Source organism: Lactuca virosa, chromosome 7 (genome assembly GCF_052849685.1).
Source record: "Lactuca virosa cultivar CGN04683 chromosome 7, Lactuca_virosa_CGN04683_v6, whole genome shotgun sequence".
In the NCBI taxonomy this organism is placed as follows: domain Eukaryota; kingdom Viridiplantae; phylum Streptophyta; class Magnoliopsida; order Asterales; family Asteraceae; genus Lactuca; species Lactuca virosa.
In genome coordinates, this window is record NC_136432.1 from 289,817,248 (window position 1) to 289,833,847 (window position 16,600).

Here is a 16,600-nt window from a genome sequence, read left to right on the forward strand (position 1 = left end):
AATAAAATATTTTTGGAATTTTCTAAGTTGATGCAAATGAGAAAATCTTTTTTGTTTATGCAATGCAAAAAAAAATAAGATGCAAACAATATTAAAATTAGGATAGAAAGAAATTAAATACAATATTAAAATGCAAAATGCAAGAGAAAAATGAAAATGAGAAAGTTATTATATTTTTTTTGAAATGAAATTAAATGCAATATGTACAAAACTGCAACCTACATGCAACGGGATCCCTTTGCATGGATGGATGCCCCTCCCGAAAGCTTAAAATATAGCATCATCCCTAATACTCGAAGAGGGCTAAACTATCTAATTATCAAGGGGTGGTGGATGATGGTTGCCGAGTTGGGAATGGGTCTAAAATAGTTTCAAATGCACACTAATTGAATTTTTAAGCAAAATTTGAACGATTAAAGATATTGAAATAATTTACCAAATCGTTCTTGGAGCTTTGAATTTGTGGTGAGAACCTCCTCTTCATCCTCCCCAAGCTATCCGCAAAATATTTTTGGAGCTCGAGATTCATTTTCTAGGCATAAAAAAACAAGTTTAAAACCATTTGGGACATTAAAAATTTTGAAATTTAACAAAGACTAAAAAGTTTTAAAAGAAAGGACAAAAATATCCCTGGGTTGCCTCCCAGTTATCCGCCCTTTTTTAAAGTCGTTGGCTCGACATGACCCCTGAATATGCATCAATCTAAGTATGCGGGGCTCTCCAACACATCAACCTTCTCGCCACCTCCTGCAATGGAACATTCAACGTCCCTTTGGCTTTCTTTTGGCACACAAACCAAAAAGGACTTAAACCCTTGATGTCGGAAATAGTCCACTCAGTTCTTTTTTTTGTATTTATTCAGTAGGGTTATCAACTCCTGCTCTTCCTTCTTCAGTAGTCTATTTGAGTTGATGACCGGTTGGGTGCTCTCTTTCTCGATATCTATATTCTTTAAAGGGTCTGGTGAAGTTTCTGATTCCGAATTTGTTCCACTGGGGGAAGGAGTTTGACATTGGTGGTAGGTAGCTTGGATTTCATTTCATCAATCATCATATGCTTCTTGTCATCAATAAACACCAAAATCTCCAGAACCTCATTGTTTATATCGAACTCCTTTGCAAGTTCTTTGGCTTTGTCCTTGTCTAGTTTTTGTGACAAAACTAACTCTATAAATTCATTGTTAAACAAGTTTAAACCCTTTTTAATTGAGGGATGGATCGTATTCACAAGATTGACAGATTGAGCATCGGATGGAACCTTTTTTTGCTTCATGAATATTGAAGTTGATAACTTCCCCCATCAAATTCCATAGTTAAAGTTCCGATATAGACATCAATTTTTCTTTTAGATGTTTTAAGAAAAGGTCTGCCCAAAAGTATGGAACATGAACTTGGGTAGTCGTCATCTCCCATATCTAGAACATAAAAATTAGTTGGGAAAACAAATTCATCGACTTACACTAACACATCCTCTAATACACCTTTTGGGTGTACTATTGACCGATCGACAAGTTGGCTGATCACACCGGTTCTGCTCAATGTTCCTACACCAATTGATTTATAAATAGAGTATGGTAGGACATTTATAGATGTACCTAGATCGAGCATGGATCGAGGTGCATGAAGATTCCCCAATTTGCAAGGCATGGTAAAGACACCGGGATCCTTGCACTTCGAGGGCATCCTCTTTTGCAAAACTGCGAATACATTTTCCCCAACTATTACAGTTTGGTTTTCTTTTATTTTCTTTCTAGATACACAAAGATCCTTAAGGAACCTTGCATATCTAGATACCTACTTGATGGCCTCGAGAAGTGGGATGTTGATTTGAACTTTTTGGAACATTTTCATGATCTCACTCTTATATCTTTCTTTGTTTGTGGTCCTTAATCTTTCGAGAAATGGAGCAGGTGAGGTTTTAGATTCGGTGATGATCGGCTTCTTTTGGGTAGTTTTATCTTCCTTTTTCTCTTCTTTGGTTGCTTCTTCGACCATTATTTCTTCTTCCTCTTCCTCTTGATCAACTGTAATTGTTGGACAATTGTAACTCTTTCTGTTTCTCAATGGGATGGCACACACGTTGTGCCTTGGGTTCGCTTCAGTTTGAGCGGGTAACTTTCCGTGAGACTCTAGTTTGCTTATGGAAGTGGAAAGCTGTGAAACTTGTTGCTGTAACACCTGGTCCATGGTACGTATTTAATTCAAGTATTTTTCATGTTTTGCCCTGGGACCCGGTGAGTTGGAGGCCCAACTCGTCGAGTAGACTCGACTTAGGACCCAGGGGTTTAGTAACCTACTCGACGATTCAGGGGACCGACTCGACGAGTAGGAGCTGTCTGGAGGAAACCCTAATGTTAGGGTTTGCACCCTATTAAAACGTCTTATTCTGCCTCAACCCAGCCCCTATTGCCCCACCCAACCCAGAGAACCCCTAACTCAAAACCCGATGCCCCTTTTGAGTGTTCTTGAGATTTTTGGTGACTTTTATGTGCATTTAAAGTTGGAAGAGAAGAAGAAAGCTTGGGAGTTCAAGTGGAAGCTAGTAGATCCAGAGGTTTTGCTTCATTCTTAGTTTATTCAAGGTAAAAATCTTGAACCTTGACCATCTATCTCCTAGATCTTGTTTTGGGGCTATTTCTACCTTTTCTAAGCTTTTGAGAGGCTATACTATGATTTGTATGTATATGTGGAGTTGCACTTCAGATCTGGAACCATTGAGGGTTCCCATGGCGTAAAGGTGCCAACTTTATGGACTTGGGAGACCCATGCAACATATAAACCCCTTTTTATGGCTTTTTTAGCCAAAGGCCCCACGCATGGACATCAAGTTTGTAGCTTTACGTGTAAAATGGACTCTAGGAGGCCAAATCTATGGTTTTGATGCATTGAGACCAATTATAATCGACTGAATAGTTTTGGACAAAGAGGGACTCGGCGAGTCACTTGGGTGACTCGGCGAGTCGGGTCACATTTTCCCCAAATTCCTTCTGGAAATGGTATGTGGTTGAGTGGAAGGAACACTTAGCATGTTAGGAGTTTGTTATGGACTTGAAGATCAAGGGACTCGACGAGTTCAAGGAGGAACTCGACGAGTTCGAGGCAATGTCCCAACCAACCACATGAAGACGGACTCGACGAGTTCAAGGATGAACTCGGCGAGTCGTAGACTGAACACCTTCATATGGATGAAGATGAACTCGACGAGTTCAAGGACGAACTTGGCGAGTCGGTTGAAGATAGTCCGATGTGTTGTTGAAGGCGAACTCATCGAGCTCTTGCTAGACTCAACGAGTAGGGACGAGATTATGGCATTTTGTGGTCATGGGGACTCAGTGAGTTGGAGGACCAACTCGGCGTGTCGAGTCAACCAGATGTTGACTTTGACCAAGATTTTGACCTTGACTTTGACTAGGAATTGAGTGACCCTTGTAAGGGTTATGAGTATGAATTGATAAATTAGAAAAGTTGTCGTATAGGGATCGAGGAGTCAAGAAGAGTTGGTTTCCGTACCGAGGACAATGCAGACACTACACGACATTGAGGTGAGTTACCTTCCAGTAGAAGTGGGTCTAAGACACCAAGGCCGGCCCACTAGTAGTTGATTATAGTAGAGATGATTGTCTATCTGATAATTGTCTGGTATCTATTATTAGATGTGTTCTATGTGCCAAAATGACATGTTCTATGTGCTAGTGGTAGTAGGAAGGGGAATAGTCCTCGATTCGGTCGTTAGGACCAAAGGGTAGGTCGGACACCCCATATATGTCTGACAGCATGATTATGATATATATTGTTATGTGATAGTAGTAGAGGTGATATAGACCCCGTGGCCAGGTGAGATAGACCGGAGGGTAGGCGGGCACCCCAGAATGGCCTGACATTGGTAGGTCAGCACCCCATAATGTCTTGACATTGGTAGGTCAGCACCCCAGAATGGCTTGACACGGGTAGGTCGGGCACCCCAGAACTGCCCGACAGTATGTATGGTTGTATGGTATGCGATATGATGGGGGGAACTCACTAAGCTTCGTGCTTACCGTTTTTAATTTTGTTTTCAGGTACCTCTTCAGCTAAGGGGAAGGAGTCGGCAGGGTAGCAGCGCATCGCACACATATGATTTCCGCTTTGAGAACCTTGGGATTGTACTCTGACATTTTACTACTCGATGTATCATTTTCAAGACTTGTGATTAGTGAATTGATGTTTTGAAATGATAGCAACAATGTTTTTCGTGAACTATTTTTATAAGTAATGTAATTAAACAAAAAATATTGGGACTCGATTTTGGGATGTTACAAGTTGGTATCAGAGCCTTGGTTTGAGGGATTTGGTCACACCATCGGGGGTGTCTGGACTCAAACCGAGGGCTTGAGGGGTTTTTACAAGAAAAATAATTTTCTAAAATTTAAAAATAAGGAGTTTAGGAAAGAACAAGGTGTGTGATGCGTGCGACCGGCCGAGCTCAATTATGTTTTCCCCAAGATACCCATACATGTTATGTTATGTTATATGATATGATTATGAGAACTGCATGCTAGACTAGGGCTAAGGATCTAGGGAGGATGCCTTGTATGCCTGTTATGTGATTATGAGAATTACATGCTAGATTAGGGCTAAGGATCTAGGAAGGATGCCTTATATGCATGTTGTATGAGTTTATTGAACTATATGCTAGGGCTGGTTAGTCAGCAGTATGGTAGCTTGATTAGGTTATGCTTGGTAATGGTTACTCAATGCACGAATGCTGCTTGCTTTGTGCTGATAGGGGTTCCAACTAGCTTTAACTAACTAGTAAGCGAATATGTAATAGTATTCGCAAGCTAGTTAAGGAAAGATGGTAGGGACTCCTTGTGCAGCTGATGGTGGAGAGTAGGTCGGAGAGTGTCGTAGGATAAGCCTAGGATGAGATAAGCTTGGAAAGCACTATTAGTAGAAGGGACTTGGTGAAGTCGAAGCAATCCTGGAGGAAAGTACGGATAGATGTGGAAGGTAGTATGGGCCCGTACTACTGGAAGCAGAGGATCTGTACTCGAATCAAGGAGGGCTGAGATAGAACCAGGAAACTTGGAGAGTGTGTGAGACCTCTCGAGAGTATGTATGACCCTGACGTTTATGTGTTTTATTTCAGTATGGCGATTACGCGACATGGAGCAGGAGGTTCAGGGTCTGGATCAGGATCAGGATCAGGCTCGGGTGCGAGATCCGAGCACGTTGATGACGGGCTACGCGAGTTTATCACGTCGGAGATCACGAGAGGTATCATTGAGGCGACCCCGGTCATTTTCGGGTCGATCAAGGAGGGGATTATTGAGCTGATGGAGGATCGCCTCCGGACATTCAGGAGTGACTTGGCGTCCAGCCAGTCGGGTTCATGCACACTATCCTTCAAGGACTTCAGGGGAAGTGGTGCGCCAAACTTTCATGGGGCGAAGGACCTCATTGCTGCCAGGAGATGGATCGCGGACATCGAATCTGCCCAGTTGACAAGCTTCTGCCCGAAGGGGTCGAAGGTCTGCTTTGCTGCGGGTTGTTTGAAGGATAGAGCTAGGGATTGGTGGGAGTCAGTTGGTGACTCACTAGGAGACCCAGCCATCGAGGCTATGACTTGGTCAGACTTTGTGACCAGATTCAGGGATGAGGTTGCATCAGCTGTGGAGCTTCAACAGCTGGCCAGGGAGTTTCTTGACATGAGACAGACTACGGAGTCAGTGGCTGAGATCACTGCCAAGTTCCAAGAGAGGGCCTTGTTGGTACCTCAGTATGCAGAGGATGAGGAGATGCGGAAGACCAGCTATCATGATATGTTGAGGGCTGATATTCAAGAGCATGTCAGCTACTCAGCCTGCCCGACCCTGGAGTCCATGATTGCCAGGGCGAGGGAGAGGGAGATTGATTTGGAGCACCTTAGGAAGAGGAAGGCAGAGACAGAGCAGGTTACTGGGGTTTCGGGAAAGAAACCCAAGGGATCCGACACTAGTTTGAAGGGCCAGCCGGGTCAGAGCCGCTGCAGGAAATGCGGCAGGCCGCATGAGGAAGCTTGTAGAGCGGGATCATCAGGCTGGTACAAGTGCGGCAAGACGGGGCACTTTGGCAGGGATTGTACTGCTCCTGCCCCCACTGTTCAGATGTCAGACCTGATTACTTTCATTGCAATCAGAGGGGCCATAAAAAGGCCAACTGCCCCAGGTTGACAGCAGCAGCAGTGCCAGTGGTGGCGCCAACTCCAGCGACTACACGGGTTACGGATGGCCGGAAGGTCAAGTTAGAGACTCCAGTGGTGAGGAGCCGAGCTTTCCAGTTGACAGCCGAGGAGGCACGCGCCGCACCCGATGTGGTGACGGGTATGGTTTCTTCTCTCTAACTTTTTTTATGTGTCGCTTGTGATATTGACGTATTATGTTATATGTTTTGTTTCGGATCGTTCCATGTGAACGGTATCCCAGTTCAGGTGTTGTTTGATTCGGGTGCTACCCAATCATTTGTTTCTATTGCACTTAGCAAGAGGTTCCCTGAGTCTTCGGGCATGTTAGATTGCCCTCTAGAGGTCGAGATTGCAGATGACCGATCAGTACGAGCATCAGAGGTTTTCAGGGACTGTGTTTTGAGGCTGTTCGAGGAGCGCTACTTGGTAGACTTGGTTCCCATACCGTTTCGGGGGAACAAGGTTATTATAGGCATAGATTGGTTGAGCCCCAATGGGGCGGTGATCGACTGCACGCCACAGTTGGTCTGGGTCAGGACCCCAAGTGGGGGAGAGCTGGTGATTCAGCGTTAGAGGCCACAACGTGGACCAGCTTTATGTTTAGCAGCGAGGGCTAGACGCTACCTTCAACAGGGGTGCGCAGGGTATGTCGCCTATGTCTTGGATACTCGGGAGACGGGCGAGGCGACAGTGAGTGGTGTGCCAGTGGTACGAGAGTACGTGGATGTATTTTCAGAGGAGCTGTCCAGAATACCTTGGGAGAGGCAGGTAGAGTTCAGGATCGACCTAGTCCCTGGTGCGGCTCTAATAGCCAAGGCACCGTATCGGCTGGCTCCTCCTGAAATGCAAGAGTTGTCTACACAGCTGCAAGAGCTGTTAGACAAGGGATTAATTAGACCGAGCAGTTCACCCTGGGGAGCCCCGATTCTATTTGTGAAGAAGAAGGACGGGTCACATCGGATGTGTATAGATTACCGGGAGCTGAATAAAGTAGCGGTGAAGAACTGTTACCCACTCCCGAGGATTGATGATCTCTTTGACCAGCTTCAGGGAGCATCTTGGTTCTCCAAGATCGATATGCGTTCAGTTTATCATCAGATGAGAGTCAGAGAGGAGGATCTGCAGAAGACTGCCTTTCGGACGTGATATGGTCACTATGAGTTCGTGGTGATGCCTTTCGGGCTCACCAATGCTCCTGCTGCATTCATGGATCTCATGAACCGCATGTGCAGACCGATGTTGGATCGGTGTGTGATAGTTTTCATTGACGACATCTTGGTCTATTCCAAGACACGGGAGCAGCATGAGGAGCACTTACGGGAGGTATTGGATACTCTTAGGAGGGAGAGCTTGTATGCCAAGTTCTCAAAGTGTGAGTTCTGGTTGTGCGAGGTGCAGTTTCTTGGGCACCTTGTCAACCAGAACGAGATTTCTGTTGACCCGGCCAAAGTGGAGGCCGTGATAAGGTGGGAGGTTCCGAGGTCTCTATCTGAGATTCGGAGCTTCCTGTGGTTGGCAGGTTACTATTGGAGATTCATTCAGGACTTCTCCAAGATATCCATGCCTTTGACCCGGTTGAAAAGGAAAGTCGTGGTCTTTCGTTAGGGGTCAGAGCAGCAGGCCGCATTCGAGACTTTGAGACAGAGATTGTGCGAGGCGCCAATCTTATCCCTGTCGGAGGGCGTGGATGGTTTTGTGGTGTATTGCGATACGTCCATCTCGGGTTTAGGTACGGTATTGATGCATTGATAGGTCATAATTATGTGGTTTGGGCTAAGCATCTATCTTGTATAAGTCTTTGTAGGGGTTTGGGCATTATTTTGGTATATGTAACTTTTGTAGTTGTGTACGGCCGTGGTCGTGTGTACGGCCGTACTCCTATGTACGACAGTACACGGGTGTTCGACTGGTGGTACTATAAATAGAGCTTGTCAGTGTCAGTCATAGAGTGACGTATGTGTGTATCCAAGGTGTACCTGACGTTTTTGTGATATTAACGTGTGCATGCTTGGCTTAATCTTTCCTAAACTCCATTCTTATTCTGATTGATTGCTATCTGATTGATCACTGGTTTGGATCATTGAAATTGGGACTTACAATTGGTATCAGAGACAAACCGGTGTCAATTTGGATCTTCGTGTGTACGGCCAGACTTATTTCATCATTTTTGAGGATAATTCGAGATTACTAATTGGATATTTGCTTTTGATCAACATTCAAAGCCATTTCATCAGAATTTACTTGGAATTCAAGTGTTTTTGGTGTGTACGGTTGAAGAGTGTACGGCCGGACTCCTTTGTACGACCGTAACCCATTCAAGATCATTGGCCGTAAAAACCTTGACTGTGTACGGTTCACGTGTACGGCCGTAGTCCTTTGTACTGCCGCAATCCCCTGTACGGCCGTAATCCTTGTGCGGCCGTGAACTCCTTTAGTTGCTTAAGCTTTTAATTTTAAGAACTTTTCTTGTTAAGACTTTCGATTTGATAATTTCTAAAAAAAAGATTTACAAACATCATCATCAGCTCATCATGAACTTGACTCCGTTATGGGCACAACTACATGCATCCCGCGTCTGCTATCTGCTGAGGGTTTCCCTGAATGGAAATACCACATGGAAAAATATATCAAGATGAAAGATTTCAAAATCTGGAGAAGTATTTTGAGAGGACCAATCCAAATCACCACAACACTCGAAGATGAAACAGTTATTGAGAAACCGATTGAGCATTACACCGATGAAGACTTTGAGAAGATTGAAGAGCAAGAAAGAGCACTGACTACCCTCACAATGGTATTATCCCAAGAGATTGCACAAGGTTTCAGAGAGTACACTTCAGCCAAGGCTCTGTGGGAAGCTCTAATTGAAGTTTATGAAGGGAATGAAGATATGAAACAAAGTCGTCAAGACATGCTGAGAAAAAAATTCAATATGTTTAATCATGTTATTGGAGAGACTTTGGAAGTTCAATTGCAGCGTTCTATCACACTCACCACTGAAATGAGTACAACCGGGATTTCAGTGCCTAGATCGGAAATCAACAAGAAGTTGCTTAACACTCTCCCAAAGACATGGGATATAAATGTTGCTGTTATCAAGAAAACCAAAGATCTTAATCGTTTGAGTTTAGCTGAGACAATGGCAATCATTAAAGCTTGTGATTTGGTTGACAAACAAAGAAAGATCAACCATGTTAACTCATATTCTTCTGCTAATCTCGGAATCCAATTAAACAATGCTTTCTCATCCTTTACTAATCCTCAAGTTCCACCTTTTGCTACTCCTCAGTCATCATTTGTCACTCTTCAGTCATCCTTTGCTGCTCCCCAACCTTATCCCCAGGTTGCTTCATCTTCAAAGACACATGTTCCAGTTTCTGCTCCAGCTCCTACCTCAACCCCAGTTTCCAAAGAAAATGAAGAAAATTTGGCTCTTGCAGTTGGTCTTGTTAATTGTTATAATGCTTTTATAGCTGGTGAACTGCCCCCTCAATTGTCATTTGTTGATTTGGACCAAATTCATCAAGAAGATGTTGAAGAAATGGACATAACATGGCAAATTGCCATGACAGTGTTCAGAGCTAAATAGTTCTCCAAAAGGACAGGCAAAAATAACTGGGGGATGAATGCAGAAAAGAAAGTTGGGTTCAACAAAGGGAAACTTCGCTGCTTTAATTGCCATGAACCAGGTCATTTTGCTAGAGAATGTCCTAAGCCTGATAGGAGAGAGAACAATGAAAAACAATGGTGCCAGTAAATAACAACAGGGGAGCCACCATCAACAATCAGACCGCAAATCTTGCGGTGGTGGCTCAATCATTTGACTGGGAGGATCAGATTCAGGCTCTAAATATTTCAGGACCTGAAAATGCTCATCTTGTCCAGATCAATGATGTTGCTGAAAGAGAAGCTGAAATTGACCCAGAAGCAGAAATGATGGAACTTCAATTCGCATTCATGGTTCAAACCACGCGGGAGCTTGCAAAATCGAGTTGATTAAAAGAGAAAATGAGGATCTAAAATATCAGAGATATACTATTAGGAAAGAACAAAAACCATTAAAAGAAAAATTAGAGGCCAAAACTAAGGACTTCAGGAAATTGCAAGAAGATTACAGCAACAAGTGTGTCAACTATGATCACATTAAAAGCAAACTTGCTGTTGTAACCATAGAACTTGACACGTTGAAAATTCGTTTTGCAAATGCTGATTTTAACTTTAAGAAGTTCGATGTGTCAAGTGAAAAGGTTGCAAAAATAATTGAAGAACAAATGCAGTGGAAAGACCAAAAGCAGGTAGGTATAGGATATGAGAGTGTCCATCCTCCATTTAATCACAACTATATTTCTACTCCTTTGACGCAAGAAGAGATTGATAGAGAACCATACATGATTTATGGTAAACCAGCTGCTGAACAGGCAACAAGACCTTGTGATAGGGTTTTGGATACTAACATTTCTACTTCAAATGCAGATGTGTCAGTAAACCAGGGAAAGCAAGGGGATGAGAAGTTTGAGTCAAATAATTTGGTGTCTAAGTTTGGTGTTTCTATTTGTGATGAGTCTGTGTCTAATGTTAAGACTGATACTTTTGTTTGTGATGATTTGATGTCTAAAACTGATAATTCTGAAAAATGTGGTGTTGTTTTTGAGAAACTTGCCAAATCTGACACTAGCACATCCACACCTTCTACATCTGTCACACAATCTAACTCCTGTACGTGCACATGTGGGAAAGTTAGAAAAGTAGATAAGTGCATGAAATCTGATAAGGGCGGTATCAGGTCTAGTGATAATAAACAAATTTGTTTCAATTGTGGTATTGCTGGTCACATCGCTCGAAATTGTCCCAATAGGGTATTTGTGCATTTTTCCTCACCAAGGAGAGAGAACGAGTCTCGTGGAAGGTCTTTAACTAGAAAGTCCTGGAGATCTCCCCTTCAAGATGATGATTGGAAGGTTAATCATAATAAAACAAGGGCCGTTTTTAAATCAAATAAACAGGTTTTCAGTAAATCAGTCACGGGTGCTTTGCCGGAATCGATTGCGACTAAGTTCAGATCGATTTCGTCAAAGGGTGCGTCTGGATCTTCGACTAATTTTAGCCGGAAAACTAAACGCTCAAAGCTAAAGAAAACCATTTCCAAATCACCTGTGAAATCTTCAAAACCTAAATACCAGTGGGTCCCCAAATCTACTTCCGGCCAATCATCATCACCCTCTGAAAGTGTTTCCAATAATGGTACTAAATCAAAAAGTACAAAGGATAAATCTGTGAATGTTAAGGGTCAACGCAGGGTTGTAATGACCTGGGTCCCCAAATCTAAATAATCCCGCTCATTGTGCAGGGACAGTTGCGGAGGAATGTCGCCAGACCTTGGTATGTTGACAGCGGCTGTTCCCGGCATATGACAGGAGACATCTCCCAGCTAAACGACATTCAAACTTTTAATGGGGGATATGTTTCCTTTGCGGGAGGTGAAGGCGGAAAGATCGCTCAAAAAGGAACTGTATCAAATGGAGTGTTGAGTTTCGAGAAAGTCAACTACGCTCCCGAATTAAAGCACAGCCTGTTGAGCGTTTCTCAAATTTGTGACAAGGGTTATTCAACTCATTTCACCGATAAAGAGTGTCTGATTCTGAATTCAGGCATTGTTATCCCGAAAGACTGTATTCTTGTGAAATCAAAGCGAGATGGCAATGCATACATCATTGACATGAACAGTAATATTCCAAAACAAATCACTTGCCTCTTCTCAAAAGTCTCCGAACAAAATGCTATGCTGTAGCACCGAAGACTTGGACATGTTAACGCAAAGAACCTGAATCGTCTTGCTAAGAATGACATGGTGCGTGGATTTCCTATCAGAGACTTCATCACATTTGAAAAGTGTGTGTCATGTGCCCAAGGAAAGCATCATAGAAAACCACACTTGCCAAAACATGTCAATTCAATCAATCAGGTGCTCCAATTGTTGAAAAGGAAAGTCGTGGTCTTTCGTTGGGGGTCAGAGCAGCAGGCCGCATTCGAGACTTTGAGACAGAGATTGTGCGAGGCACCAATCTTATCCCTGTCGGAGGGCGTGGATGATTTTGTGGTGTATTGCGATACGTCCATCTCGGGTTTAGGTACGGTATTGATGCATTGATAGGTCATAATTATGTGGTTTGGGCTAAGCATCTATCTTGTATAAGTCTTTGTAGGGGTTTGGGCATTATTTTGGTATATGTAACTTTTGTAGTTGTGTACGGCCGTGGTCGTGTGTACGGCCGTACTCCTATGTACGACCGTACACGGGTGTTCGACTGGTGGTACTATAAATAGAGCTTGTCAGTGTCAGTCATAGAGTGACGTATGTGTGTATCCAAGGTGTACCTGACGTTTTTATGATATTAACGTGTGCATGCTTGGCTTAATCTTTCCTATACTCCATTCTTATTCTGATTGATTGCTATCTGATTGATCACTGGTTTGGATCATTGAAATTGGGACTTACAATTGGTATCAGAGACAAACCGGTGTCAATTTGGATCTTCGTGTGTACGGCCAGACTTATTTCATCATTTTTGAGGATAATTCGAGATTACTAATTGGATATTTGCTTTTGATCAACATTCAAAGCCATTTCATCAGAATTTACTTGGAATTCAAGTGTTTTTGGTGTGTACGGTTGAAGAGTGTACGGTCGGACTCCTTTGTACGACCGTAACCCATTCAAGATCATTGGCCGTAAAAACCTTGACTGTGTACGGTTCACGTGTACGGCCGTAGTCCTTTGTACTGTCGCAATCCCCTGTACGGTCGTAATCCTTGTGCGGCCGTGAACTCCTTTAGTTGCTTGAGCTTTTAATTTTAAGAACTTTTCTTGTTAAGACTTTCGATTTGATAATTTCTAAAAAAAAAAAGATTTACAAACATCATCATCAGCTCATCATGAACTTGACTCCGTTATGGGCACAACTACATGCATCCCGCGTCTGCTATCTGCTGAGGGTTTCCCTGAATGGAAATACCACATGGAAAAATATATCAAGATGAAAGATTTCAAAATCTGGAGAAGGATTTTGAGAGGACCAATCCAAATCACCACAACACTCGAAGATGAAACAGTTATTGAGAAACCGATTGAGCATTACACCGATGAAGACTTTGAGAAGATTGAAGAGCAAGAAAGAGCACTGACTACCCTCACAATGGCATTATCCCTAGAGATTGCACAAGGTTTCAGAGAGTACACTTCAGCCAAGGCTCTGTGGGAAGCTCTAATTGAAGTTTATGAAGGGAATGAAGATATGAAACAAAGTCGTCAAGACATGCTGAGACAAAAATTCAATATGTTTAATCATGTTATTGGAGAGACTTTGGAAGTTCAATTGCAGCGTTCTATCACACTCACCACTGAAATGAGTACAACCGGGATTTCAGTGCCTAGATTGGAAATCAACAAGAAGTTGCTTAACACTCTCCCAAAGACATGGGATATAAATGTTGCTGTTATCAAGAAAACCAAAGATCTTAATCGTTTGAGTTTAGCTGAGACAATGGCAATCATTAAAGCTTGTGATTTGGTTGACAAACAAAGAGAGATCAACCATGTTAACTCATATTCTTCTGCTAATCTCGGAATCCAATTAAACAATGCTTTCTCATCCTTTACTAATCCTCAAGTTCCACCTTTTGCTACTCCTCAGTCATCATTTGTCACTCTTCAGTCATCCTTTGCTGCTCCCCAACCTTATCCCCAGGTTGCTTCATCTTCAAAGACACATGTTCCAGTTTCTGCTCCAGCTCCTACCTCAACCCCAGTTTCCAAAGAAAATGAAGAAAATTTGGCTCTTGCAGTTGGTCTTGTTAATTGTTATAATGCTTTTATAGCTGGTGAACTGCCCCCTTAATTGTCATTTGCTGATTTGGACCAAATTCATCAAGAAGATGTTGAAGAAATGGACATAACATGGCAAATTGCCATGACAGTGTTCAGAGCTAAATAGTTCTCCAAAAGGACAGGAAAAAATAACTGGGGGATGAATGCATAAAAGAAAGTTGGGTTCAACAAAGGGAAACTTCGCTGCTTTAATTGCCATGAACCAGGTCATTTTGCTAGAGAATGTCCTAAGCCTGATAGGAGAGAGAGCAATGAAAAACAATGGTGCCTGTAAATAACAACAGGGGAGCTACCATCAACAATCAGACCGCAAATCTTGCGGTGGTGGCTCAATCATTTGACTGGGAGGATCAGATTCAGGCTCTAAATATTTCAGGACCTGGAAATGCTCATCTTGTCCAGATCAATGATGTTGCTAAAAGAGAAGCTGAAATTGACCCAGAAGCAGAAATGATGGAACTTCAATTCGCATTCATGGTTCAAACCACGCGGGAGCTTGCAAAATCGAGTTGATTAAAAGAGAAAATGAGGATCTAAAATATCAGAGATATACTATTAGGAAAGAACAAAAACCATTAAAAGAAAAATTAGAGGCCAAAACTAAGGACTTCAGGAAATTGCAAGAAGATTACAGCAACAAGTGTGTCAACTATGATCACATTAAAAGCAAACTTGCTGTTGTAACCATAGAACTTGACACGTTGAAAATTCGTTTTGCAAATGCTGATTTTAACTTTAAGAAGTTCGATGTGTCAAGTGAAAAGGTTGCAAAAATAATTGAAGAACAAATGCAGTGGAAAGACCAAAAGCAGGTAGGTATAGGATATGAGAGTGTCCATCCTCCATTTAATCACAACTATATTTCTACTCCTTTGACGCAAGAAGAGATTGATAGAGAACCATACATGATTTATGGTAAACCAGCTGCTGAACAGGCAACAAGACCTTGTGATAGGGTTTTGGATACTAACATTTCTACTTCAAATGCATATGTGTCAATAAACCAGGGAAAGCAAGGGGATGAGAAGTTTGAGTCAAATAATTTGGTGTCTAAGTTTGGTGTTTCTATTTGTGATGAGTCTGTGTCTAATGTTAAGACTGATACTTTTGTTTGTGATGATTTGATGTCTAAAACTGATAATTCTGAAAAATGTGGTGTTGTTTTTGAGAAACTTGCCAAATCTGACACTAGCACATCCACACCTTCTACATCTGTCACACAATCTAACTCCTGTACGTGCACATGTGGGCAAGTTAGAAAAGTAGATAAGAGCATGAAATCTGATAAGGGCGGTATCAGGTCTAGTGATAATAAACAAATTTGTTTCAATTGTGGTATTGCTGGTCACATCGCTCGAAATTGTCCCAATAGGGTATTTGTGCATTTTTCCTCACCAAGGAGAGAGAACGAGTCTCGTGGAAGGTCTTTAACTAGAAAGTCCTCGAGATCTCCCCTTCAAGATGATGATTGGAAGGTTAATCATAATAAAACAAGGGCCGTTTTTAAATCAAATAAACAGGTTTTCAGTAAATCAGTCACGGGTGCTTTGCCGGAATCGATTGCGACTAAGTTCAGATCGATTTCGTCAAAGGGTGCGTCTGGATCTTCGACTAATTTTAGCCGGAAAACTAAACGCTCAAAGCTAAAGAAAACCATTTCCAAATCACCTGTGAAATCTTCAAAACCTAAATACCAGTGGGTGCCCAAATCTACTTCCGGCCAATCATCATCACCCTCTGAAAGTGTTTCCAATAATGGTACAAAATCAAAAAGTACAAAGGATAAATCTGTGAATGTTAAGGGTCAACGCAGGGTTGTAATGACCTGGGTCCCCAAATCTAAATAATCCCGCTCGTTGTGCAGGGACAGTTGCGGAGGAATGTCGCCAGACCTTGGTATGTTGACAGCGGCTGTTCCCGGCATATGACAGGAGACATCTCCCAGCTAAACGACATTCAAACTTTTAATGGGGGATATGTTTCCTTTGCGGGAGGTGAAGGCGGAAAGATCACTCAAAAAGGAACTGTATCAAATGGAGTGTTGAGTTTCGAGAAAGTCAACTACGCTCCCGAATTAAAGCACAGCCTGTTGAGCGTTTCTCAAATTTGTGACAAGGGTTATTCAACTCATTTCACCGATAAAGAGTGTCTGATTCTGAATTCAGGCATTGTTATCCCGAAAGACTGTATTCTTGTGAAATCAAAGCGAGATGGCAATGCATACATCATTGACATGAACAGTAATATTCCAAAACAAATCACTTGCCTCTTCTCAAAAGTCTCCGAACAAAATGCTATGCTGTAGCACCGAAGACTTGGACATGTTAACGCAAAGAACCTGAATCGTCTTGCTAAGAATGACATGGTGCGTGGATTTCCTATCAGAGACTTCATCACATTTGAAAAGTGTGTGTCATGTGCCCAAGGAAAGCATCATAGAAAACCACACTTGCCAAAACATGTCAATTCAATCAATCAGGTGCTCCAATTGTTGAAAAGGAAAGTCGTGGTCTT